Raw genomic sequence first — 11,645 nt, 5'->3', positions numbered from 1 at the left:
GTTGGAATGCATTAATTGATATTATGGTCACGGTCGAGTTCCTTGTCCGGGCCCACAACCTAACCCTTTTCGACCAATTGGCTCGTCCTGTCGGCGTGAGTTTTCTCATCCCCACGTTTTGAATCCCGATTGAGTCAAGCATACCATTGACGTTACACATTTCTGTTTCGTCAAAGAGCTTTCATCACTTTCGAGCATGAGGCTAGGGCACCCTCCTTACACATTTTGTTTGGATTGGTATCCCTCTCGCAAATCGGGGTTTGATTGCTTGGTGTGTAACCCACCCCTTTAAGCCAAAACCCGTGTCAGCATGATGCATAATATAATGAAACTGTGAGTGCTTATGTGCTACTTGATCATAAGTCCTTTCGTGTCATTTCAAACTTTCAAAACACCTTTTTGCGCCGTTATAATAGCCATTTCAAACCTCGGTCTTTCGCCGACCGATGGACGCCTCTCTAGGCCGTCGTAATGACGATTTTCAAACTCGGTTTTGTATAACCATTTCAACACGCCTTTCTGGGCCGTCGTAATGACGATTTTCAAACTCGGTTTTGTATAACCATTTCAACACGCCTTTCTAGGCCGTCGTAATGACCATTTTCAAACTCGGTTTTGTATAACCATTTCAAATCGCCTTTCTAGGCCGTCGTAATGACGATTTTCAAACCTGTTTTTGTATAACCATTTCACAATCACCTTTTTACGCTATTATAATCGCCACGTCTAGACACGGATTTTAACCCGTTTCGCGCCGACAATGGCTCTTTCAAAACCCGAGAAAAGCACACACCCTTTTCTCGAGACACTTTCGAGATCCCGAGGACCATGCACCATCCCTGAGACCTCTTCAAACATTTCAAACTCGATTTTCAAAACATATAATTTTGAATTTCAAAACCGTCTTGGGAAACAATACACTGCTTTTCGAGCCGCCTCAAACTCAAACCGTCTTTTGCAAATAAACTTAAGACAACCTTTTTCAACTGATCGACTTACGGAGATTTCTATCTTCGGAAGCCGCCCACTAAAGCGACAAATGAATCTTTTTGAAAATTTCTATTTTCGAAAGCTTCAGTCCACCATTCCAATTCCGCCTCGTGTCTATCGAGTCAAAGCAAACGTACTTATGGGTCTTTACTTATGAGTAGTCTCACCACGAGACCCGTCCAATGGCGTCACGCCGTCATGGTTGGACTCGTGTCAAAGGTTCGGTCAAACACCGTCACGTCATAAATCGAGTCAGCACCGAGGTACCACACACGGTCACCCCATCTTGTTGAGTCGATCTTGGTCTCGTCCTCTGCGTTGTCTGCGTTCAGTCTTAGAACCGTGTCGGATTGAGTTGTAATGTGAGCCGTTTTTCTGCCTCAGAGCCATGGCCCCGTCTTCAGCTTCGTCCAACAACAACAATGATAACAACAGAGATGTCACAACTGATTAGCTAGCCAGCCTGCTTACCGTTCTTAAGGTCACCCTGGATCGCGTCGAGACCCGTATCGACGCCCTGGAGAACAATGAAATTGGGGAACATAATACCCCACCTCTGACTGAAACTGAGAAGAGACTGAAACTCTTGGAAGAACAACTCCTAGCTCGGGGTAACAACATCCACCTTGAAAATAACCGAAGGTTCGAACCTTTTGGGGACTAGTTACCTGACAACTTCACCCTGACAGATGTGCCTAAGTTTAAGGGAGTGGAGGACCCACTCAACCACATCCGTGCTTTCAAAGACTACATGGCCATTAAGGGGGTCAAACAGGAACTTTTTACCAGGATCTTCCCATCCTCTTTGGAGCCGATTCCTCGCCAATGGTATACTCCTTGGACCCGAAAAACTTTACCACCTGGGATGAGATCGCAGTTAAGTTTGCCAAACAGTATGCCGACATTGTCGAGATCCAGTGCCAACACCCGTACTCTCGAGGTGTTAACCCAAAACGACAAGGAAGGATTTCTCGAGTTCCTAACCCGTTGGAGGAGGGTGAGTACTCAATTGGTCGATGGCGAGTGAATCAACTCGGTGGAAAAATTTGTCAACAACCTCCGCCCGGTTTATGCCAACTCTTTGAGGTATTAGAATATCAAAACTTTTCAAGATCTCTGATTCGGGGACACGTATTGAGGACGACCTCGAAAGGGTGTCTTAGCAAAGACCACGGCGGGGGTTATCAAGGATCCACCTCAACCGGATCTCGCCCTTACGGTCAGACAAACAAGATTGATGAGGTTAACCTCGTCGAACCATCTGCCAAGAAAATTGAACGCCCCCAGAGAGTGTTCACCAACATAGGGTTAACTTATGCAAGTGCCCTGAAAAGGCTCATGGACCAAGGGAAGCTACAACCAATCGGGCCCACCCCGGACCCGTCCGACGCCAAGAAATCCCGATTTTGGAAACCCAACGCCTACTGCCAGTATTATCGAGGGAAAGGGCATGATACCAAAAATTGCTTCAAACTCAAGCACCTTATTCAAGACATGATTGAGAAGGGAGATTTGCCTATACCCCCACCACCTAAGCCAAACAACAAGACGAATCCTCTGGGAATTCACGCCATCTCTGACGATGAGCCGACCCTAGACTGCTCTCATCTCATCTTGCCAATTGACGACGAGGTGAATGTTCTGGAAAAGGATCCTTCAGACGGAGTGTTTGTGTTCAGTGCTGCCACTATGCTCACTATGTTTCAGCAAGTTGAGGAGGCCATTGCCAGCCTTTCTGAGAGAATCACCCGACTCGACGATGCCTACCGTCGACTCATCTTCAATTCCCCGGCAACACGTCCGAGGGAGAATTCCCCAAGCATTCAAAACTACCCACCCCAGGATGGATTGCTCCCGCGACCATTCTGGCATAGACCCCACGAAAATCACCTTCAAAATAACCACCTTCACGAGAATTACCCTCAAAATAACTACCCTCAAAATAACCACCCTCACAAAAATCGCCCTCACAAAAATATCCCCCACAAGAACTACCCACCGAGGAATACCCCTCCAAGGTATCCTCGAGACCCTGAAATTAACGGCATATGGCGGGATGATGTTGATGATGTCTATGTCATCCCGGGGAAGGAAAAGTGGACGAAGGAAATCGGACATCTCACCCGGTCCGGACGCCCCTATCAAAACACGAGCAACCCAACGGTCGTTCCAACAACGAATGACCAAATCGTCCCAGAGGCGGACACTCAACCAAAGGCTCCCAAGAACTCAATCCTGAAACAGCTCCAGAAAGCAAAAGCCGAGATCTCAATTTGGCAGTTGATCGCAACGTCTTTTGAGCACCGACAGGCCTTGCTGCAGGCCTTGGGGAAATTAACCGTGCCCTCCACCTCTTCCCCAGGAGAAATAGTGGCACACATGACGAGGATATTCCCCTGTTCGGAGCCAATCATAACCTGGCTCTGTACATCACCGTACGATGCCTCCAGAAGAATATACCAATGGTCCTCGTGGATGACGGTTTCGCCGTGAATGTCATCCCTCTCAAAACTGCCCACCGGCTGGGCATCAAGGAATCTGATTTAATCCCAACAAATCAAGGAGTACGTGCCTACGACGGCACTCGTCGCAAGGTCGATGGGCTAGTCACTTTGACCGTCGCAACTGGGCCATTAGAAAGACAAACCAGTTTTCAAGTGGTCGACATCGACGCATCCTTCAACATGCTCTTTGGACGTCCCTGGATTCACGTCGTCAAAGCAGTCACCTCAACGCTCCACCAAAAGATCAGGGTCCCCTTCAACGGGAAAACAATCACGATCCCCGCTTCCTCAATCAAACCAGTTATGAGAAGAAGGGTAGCCTCCCAAGCCATTGAGGAGGACGACAATGAAATGTGGGGTTTCCAGGCTGTAAACGCCGTAACTGATGAATCAGCAACCTCTGATGGTGACCCGTTCACCAACCTCATGATCAACCGTATCATGATGCGTCAGGGTTATTTCCCGGGTTTACCGCTCAATCCACTAAAGGACCCTTTGTCTCCCTTGAAACAGGCTAAGGTCCCCAACATTCCCTTTGGGCTGGGGTACGAACCTACTTACGAAGATATCCAGGAGATGAACCTCCTAGTCCGAAAACGCAAGAAGCACAGAGTCATCCTCCGTCCATACCACCTAACCCTCAATGGATACTTTGTCCCTGAGGGAGAGTCTGAACTCTACCACGACTTTCCGGAGCCAATCTATGACTCTGTGGCTAGATACCCGGGAGTGGAAGTCTTCCAGGACTGCTACTTTATCCCCGACAACATCAAAGCTTTATCAACCGAGTCCAAACCGTCACCATGCCTCGACGGACAAGCTGTCACACTACTCTTTGGGGAAGATAACGTCAAACGCCTCGAATATAAGGACATCATCAACATCGCCCTGAAAGACAATCAGTTTGATCCAACCGCCTTGATCTCCGATACTGACCCGGAGAAAGCCACCCAGGGCTGGAGGAAGACCATCAAGTGGACCGATTGCCAAGGTCGCATTCTCAAGATCACAACTGGAGAAGGCCCTATGTTCAAGGAGGAAAGTGAAGAAGGATCTGAGTCCGAGTCTGAGTCAGAGTCAGAGTCTGTTATAGCTCCTAACACTCTGGAAGTCCCAGTCAAGGTCCCCTTCCCACTATTTTATCACAAAGTCGTGGCTGATTCAGAGGCTGAGTCTGCTAGGGTCACCCCCACTCCCATGAAAGGTGACAACCTGGAGCCTGTTCCAGGGGCCACTTCTTCTGTCGTATCGCCTCTGACTGACCACGAGATGTCTGTCCTCTCCGAGATTTTCGCTCGTGTCAACTTAATGAACGCTGAGTTTGCTTATGACTCGTCTCAATTTAACTGCAATGCAATTCTGAATGACTATGAGGAATTTGACTTGAGTGACTACCCACCTAACTTGGCCAAAGAACTTGACAAACGGGAAACCAGAACCCCCATCATTGAGGAAACCGAGCCTATTAACGTAGGAACCGACAATACACCTCAAGAACTTAGGATAGGGACAACCCTGGACCCCTCGGAAAGACAACAGTTCATTGACCTCCTCCACGAATACAAGGACGTGTTCGCCTGGTCTTACAAAGACATGCAGGATTGAGAGAAATTGCAGAGCACCGGATACCCTTTAAACCCGGAGCTAAACCTGTAAAAACGAAGCTACGCGGATGCGTCTGAGTGGGCCTTAAAAATCAAAGAAGAAGTGGACAAATAGTTCAAGGCTGGGTTCATCAAAGTGTCTGAATACTCGGATTGGGTGGCCAACATTGTGCCGGTACCAAAGAAAGACGGACGAATTCGGGTTTGCGTCGACTTCAGGGATCTAAACAAGGCAAGTCCAAAAGACGACTTCCCTTTGCCACATGTTGACATTCTGGTGGACAACACTGCCAAACATGCTCTCCTATCATTCATAGACGGGTATGCCGGGTACAACCAGATTAAAATGGCTGAGGAAGACATGCACAAGACTGCGTTCACTACGCAGTGGGGTACATATTGCTACACGGTCATGCCTTTCGGCCTCATCAACGCCGGAGCAACCTATCAGAGAACCGCTACCACTCTCCTACATGATATGATGCACAAGGAGTTAGAGGTATATGTCGATGACATGATTTTCAAATCAAAAGAACGGGACGGCCACATCAATGCCCTCCGGAAATTCTTTGCTCTTCTGCGGAAATATAACATGAGACTATATCCTCAGAAGTGTGCATTCGGGGTCACCTCCGGAAAACTCTTGGGACATGTCGTCAGCAAAAGAGGCATTGAGATTGATCCAACCAAAATCAAAGCCCTTCAACAAATGCCTCGGCCTAAGAATCAGAAGGAGATTCGGGGATTTCTCGGTCAGGTCCAGTACATCAGCCGGTTCATTGCCAAGCTCACTATGATTTGTGAACCAATATTCAAGAAGCTTCGTGCCTCCGATCACACCGATTGGGACGACGACTGTCAGAAGGCATTCGACAGGATAAAGGAAATCCTATCCAAACCTCCTGTCCTCATGCCACCTCAACCGGGAATTTCTCTATCACCGTACCTGACTGTTACCGACACAGCCATGGGAGCAATGCTAGCACAAACAGTTGGCAACGAGGAGCGAGCCATCTACTTCATCAGCAAAAAGTTCATTGAGTACGAGACGAGGTATACCCAACTGGAAAAGACATGCCTTGCCCTAGTATGGTCAACAAAGAAGCTGCGGCATTACATGCTCAGCTACTCGATCCACATCTACTCCAAGATGAACCCGGTCAAATTCATCTTCGAAAAACCCGTACTAAACGGAAGGCTGTCTAGGTGGACACTCATGTTGTCTGAATTCAATCTCAATTTTGTACCACTCAAGGTTATCAAGGGAAGAGCAGTCGCCGACTTCCTAGCAGAAAATCCCATCAACAAGGATCCAACGATCGACACATGGTCACTTCCTGACGAAGACATCCTTTGTGCCGACTCCGACGCATGGGACCTATACTTTGATGGTGCATCTAATCTGAGAGGCTTCGGGGTAGGAATCCTTCTAATTTCACCAGAGGGAGAACATGTTCCGATCTCGGTCAAGCTAGACTTCGCCGTCACCAACAACGCCGCTGAATATGAAGCATGCCTCATCGGCTTACAAGCAGCCATCACACTTGGCATCAAGAGATTGAGGGTCCATGGCGATTCCTCACTCATCATCAATCAGGTATCCGGATCATGGAAAATATGATCTGACAGCTTAGCTCCCTTCCGAGCAAAGATCAATCAAGAGGCCGAGTTCTTCGACCAAGTCGACTACTTCCACTTTCCGCGAGAAGAAAATCAATTTGCTGATGCCCTGGCAAAACTTGCCGCGCTCGTCAACATACCTGACGACATGACATCGATGCCCCTATGTGTCGAGAGAAGGAGCGAGCCAGCTCACATTTGTGCCATTATCGACGACGAGGAAAGTCATTATGAACCTTGGTACCAAGCCATCCTCAATTACAAAACCAAAAACGAATTCCCTCCCAACTCTGATCAAAGAGGACAAAGAGCCATCCGTTTACTTGCATCACAATTCGTGATAAACCAAAATCAACTCTACAAAAGAACACCCCAAGGAATTCTCCTCCTTTGCATTGACCCTCACAAAGCCAAAAAAGTCATGGGAGAGGTTCACGACGGAGAATGTGGCCCTCACATGAGTGCAATGATGCTTACACGGAAAATCATGTGGCTAGGTTACTACTGGACAACCATGGAAGCCGATTGCCGTAACTACGTCAAACATTGCCACAATTGCCAAATCTTCGCCAATATACAACATATACCACCATCCCTTTTATACATCATGACGTCACCCTGACCTTTCTCAACCTGGGGCATCGACATCATTGGGAAAGTAAACCCGGTAGGCACCAAGGGGCATTGCTTCGTCCTCGTCGCCATCGACTACTTCACCAAATGGGTGGAAGCGCAGTCATATGCACTCTTGACCGCCAAACAAGTGGCCAAGTTCATTCAAAACAACATCATCTGCCGATATGGGGTACCCCATGAAATCATTAGCGATCAAGGCTCTCACTTCCGGCGGAAACTCAGGCGTTGCTGGACAAATACAAGATTAAACGACATCGATCATCCCCCTACCGTCCCCAAACCAACGAAGCGGTGAAGGCAGCAAACAAAACTCATGTTACCATTATCAAGAAAATGCGAGACAACTACCGCGATTGGCCGAGCAAACTCCCATTCGCACTCTGGGGATACCGAACCTCCATTCGAACACCGACAGGCGCCACACTCTTCTACCTAGCATACGGTATGGAGGCGGTTCAACCGGTGGAGTTAGAGGTCCCATCTCTATGCATCCTACTGGAGAGTCATGTCCCTGAGGCGGAATGGACCCGTCGAAGGTACGAACAGCTCACTCTTCTAGACGAACGGCGACTCAACGCCTTTCACAACGTCCAACTATACCAACGACGTATACAACGGGCATTCAACAAAAAGGTTAAACCCAGAAACATCCAGGAGGGCGACTTGGTCCTCAAGTCAGTTTGAGAACCATTACCCGTCAATCCGAGGGGAAAATTCAAACCCAACTGGGCCGGGCCATACTTGGTCAAGAAAATACTTTCGGGGGGCGCAGTGAGACTGAGTGACCTAGATGGGGAGGACTTCACAAACCCGACCAACCTAGACCAACTCAAGAAATACTACCCTTGAGCCCTATCAACCAATAACCTAGCCTAGTTTTGCAACTAGCAACCACCTCAACCCTTTTCAAGTCAAGTTCCTCAATATGTTCTGATTTGAAATTGCATGTTTTATCGAGTCTAAGCTGCGGCACCTTGCCCGTTTCGAATGTCCTTCGATCCGTTAAAGGCAACATCCATTTGCACTACAAAAACAAACCCCCTGAACTATGAGCATGGTTTGATTTCACCTCTTCAGGTGAATACGTAGGCAGTCCCTCTTATGCCTGAGGGATACAACCACAAAACCCAATTCGAATTCACAAAACATTTCGAACTACGATCATGGTTTGATTTCACCTCTTCAGGTGGATACGTAGGCAGTCCTTTCTTACACAAGAAGGATACAACCATCCCCACAATCAAATACAATCATCCCCATACAAACATCCCCATCAAAAAAGAAGAAAGGGAAAACCATTCCCTTTCCTACAAAAATACAAAAATGAGCCTTTCTCCCTTTCCACAAAATACCACTTTCCCAAGTGCAAATGCTGAGGACGATCAAATCGAATTACCTTCACAAAATGGATGGAAGAAACAAGCGTTCACCATTTTCGACACGAGCAATCCTCTTATTTAATTAATAATGGGAGGGATTCCAATTCCAATAACAAACAAAGCTCGACGAGTCTACAACTTGTCAAAGCTAAGGTGTCCACTAACACACCTCACATAGTAAAACTAGCACAAAACACACAACAACTAGCTAGTACAACATAATACAAACTCACAACAATAATACGATATAATAATAAAGCGGGTAATGGAGGTCTTCACTCTTCCATTCTACCTTTGCCTTTTCCTTCGGGGTACATCTTCCCCTTGTTCTTCTTGTTGGCCCGCCTAGCACGGACTTCCTCCTCGGGACGGATCCTCAACGGATCTAAGACGGCGACGGCCTCCGGTCTAGCACAAGACCCCATATTCGACCCAAGACGAGCCAAAGCACGTCCCACCATATTCTTGGGGCCGGAACTCCTCCTCTTCGGTGGTCTCATCACATCGGGAGTAGCTCCATCAACATACTCCTCAAATAAGGCACGGTTGGCCTTGTCAACCTCTCGGTACTTCAAGTCGACAACCTCGTCCTTACGGAATTTGGATCTCTCTTCCAAGGACGGAGCACGTGACCACTTGACATAAGCGGGAGTCACCCATGTCGTGGCAACGGGGTTTGGCACCTCCCAAAGCGGCCGAGTAGCTCACCACCTTTTGAAGAATTCCACAAGCTCGGAGTTCCGGAAAACATTCTCTTGGACAAGAGTATCTTGAGCGGGCATCTTTTGTTGACGCCCCATTTGCCTCATTAGCCTTTCGGGATAAACGAAGGAAACAACCTTCAAACCCACCACCATCAAAGAACGAGGACTAGCACCCGAAGCGGGCAACCCCGTGAAGGACCTTAAGTGCCACCACGGCACCACCCAACGGATATGAGGACCACCCTCCTCCGCCAATCTTGCGGCCCAATAGGCCTCGGTGGAAGCAAAACTATCCGGGTACAACTTCTTCTTCATGGTAAGGTGACGGAAGGAGTAAGAAGAAGGATTAACCGGAGGCTCTACATACCTTAGCCTCTCCAATAGCCACACTTGGAGGATCCTTGGCGACCCAAAAGAGGGAGCTTCTCCACAAGAGCCTTCCTTGTCCAAAGCTTGGATAATCTCTCCAAGCACCAACCACGATGGATCTCTACCATGCTCCATTTATGCAATCACATGGATAAGGGTCATGCTACCATGGCATCTCGGCCCCTCCTTCTTCAAGACATCAACAAAGAGGTACACATGGACAAGGCAAAATGCAAGAGCCCTTCTCCTAGCAACCTCCGAGACATTAGCATCAAACCGATTCGAGAAGATGTTGATAAGAGCCAACATATCCACACCATATGGAGCAAGAAGGAAGTTGACTTGGCTTGTTGACAAGCCCAACATGGAACGAAATTTCTCCTTGTAGCACAACCGAGTCGGAGGAAGCACCGGAGCACTACCCGGCCACCCACCAATGACTCCAACTTCTTCGGCAAGAGGACAAATTTCACCTTTCGGGAAAATGAGAACATGATGTCTCGAATCCCAAAACCGAGAACATGCTTCAAGAAACGAAGGTTGTACCTTGACTTGACGAAGCACCAACAATTGACCAACTCCCATGCAATCGAGTTGATACCTTTCGGGAGGCGACAAATCCCGGCACCATTGTCGCAAGGCGTTCTCGAAAGCATCCATGAAATATTTTTGTGGAAGAAGAAGAGGTTTTGAAGAGATGTTTTTGTGTTTCGGATGATGAAACAATGAAGCGCAAACGTCCCTATTTATGCAAAATGATCAGCGCGTTTTTTCAGAAAAAGAGGAGAGCCGGCTTCCATCGCCAAGCTGCTCGCGCCTCTTTGAGGCTTCTCCAGGATTCCCGCTGTTGACTTGTCTCTTTCAACATGTGTTTCTCCTGACACCTCAAACCTCCCGCCAGGAACCTCGCGCCTCTTCGGGATGATCTGGGAAATTCTGTGTTTCTTCACACTCACATTTCCTTGTTTTCGCGTTTTACGAAATCCGACACAGTTTCCATGACGCAGCTTTAAACATACGGATTTTTTTAAGGGGGGAAGAGCTTGTCGCCCCAATCCGCGATGGATCGTTTCCATATCAGTCGAAATTCCGGAATTTTTTTCGCTTTTTTCGCAATTTTCCACCAAAAATCAAAATCGGAAATTGATAACACGACATCAATTTTCCTCAAAAATTCAAGCGCTCACAATTCGAGTCTTGACCTCAAAAGCCAAATATACTCGCAAAAATCCTTTTCTAAAAATTCTTTCCTGACGGTTTGAGTTTTATATTTTTCGAGTCATTTTCAAAATTTCGATGCAATTCAATTCACGACACGAGTTAATTGCTCAAATTTTCAAATCAATTCATTTTGAATTCCAAACGCGACGATTTGTCACGGAATTTTCAAAATTTCAATTTTAACTTCAGGTCATCTTGGTTAATTTTGATTTTCAATTGCTTCTACGTGTTTACGTTTATGCGTATGTGCTATCTGTTGCCTGTTTTCTACACTAACGATGCAGAAACTGGTGCAAAGCAAAAGGAGAATCAACAGCCGACATCGCTCCTCCGAAACACAACACAAAAAAGCCAACAATCACAAAACAAACTACAATCCAAAAAACACATATATACAAACCGCTTTACGCAAAATACATCGACAAACGTCTATCATACAGACACTGGCCTAAAACAAACGTCTATCATACAGACACTGGCCTAAAACAAACGTTTATCATACAGACACTGGCCTAAAACAAACGTCTATCATACAGACACTGGCCTAAAACAAACGTCTATCATACAGACACTGGCCTAAGACAACGAATTGGGGGCTAACCGCCACCTACCGAACTA

Source organism: Silene latifolia, chromosome Y, assembly GCF_048544455.1.
Source record: "Silene latifolia isolate original U9 population chromosome Y, ASM4854445v1, whole genome shotgun sequence".
Classification (NCBI taxonomy): Eukaryota; Viridiplantae; Streptophyta; class Magnoliopsida; order Caryophyllales; family Caryophyllaceae; genus Silene; species Silene latifolia.
This window is presented reverse-complemented; position numbering follows the sequence as displayed.